The sequence below is a fragment of the Oncorhynchus gorbuscha genome, linkage group LG15 (assembly GCF_021184085.1).
Source record: "Oncorhynchus gorbuscha isolate QuinsamMale2020 ecotype Even-year linkage group LG15, OgorEven_v1.0, whole genome shotgun sequence".
Lineage (NCBI taxonomy): Eukaryota > Metazoa > Chordata > Actinopteri > Salmoniformes > Salmonidae > Oncorhynchus > Oncorhynchus gorbuscha.
The window spans coordinates 60,361,172-60,361,836 of NC_060187.1; positions in this window are offsets into that span (position 1 = coordinate 60,361,172).

Consider the following 665-nt stretch of genomic DNA (forward strand, 5'->3'; position numbering starts at 1 on the left):
CCCCAAACCCCAAATGAATTAACAATAGTGAGGCAAGAGATTCATGACCTCCCTTGATATGTTTATATTGTTTGTTTGCTGACGAAATGTCCCAAGTGACTTTTGTTCATGTCACATAGTCTTCTGTAGCCATCTAGACAGTCTGCTACCGCCCTGAATTGTATGACTTCAATTATCTATGAATTTGGTTTCCCCAGCCAACGCAAACTCAAGGATGTGGCTTTAATCTTAAAAATATAATACTAAATGTATGATGAGTAGCCCATCCATACGGAAATATATTTTAGCCATATAAATCTAAAAATGTCTTAATACCAAGTTCTGTTTTGTCTTCAATATGGTTCTGAAGTACATTAGGTAAGGCTATGCCTATCATAGCTCACTTGGTAGAGCATGGCGCTTGGCGCTTGTAACGCCAGGGTAGTGGGTTCGATCCCCGGGACCACCCATACGTAGAATGTATGCACACATGACTGTAAGTCGCTTTGGATAAAAGCGTCTGCTAAATGGCATATATTATTATTATTATTATTATTATCATCGCCCTCCTGTCCATAATCGGTGCTTTAAATAAACATCTTGATTCTGATTAAATCTTACCTGGCCCTGGAAAATAAAAACAAGGTCAATCACCCACCCCGACATAAAGGCTGAACAGGAGTCAG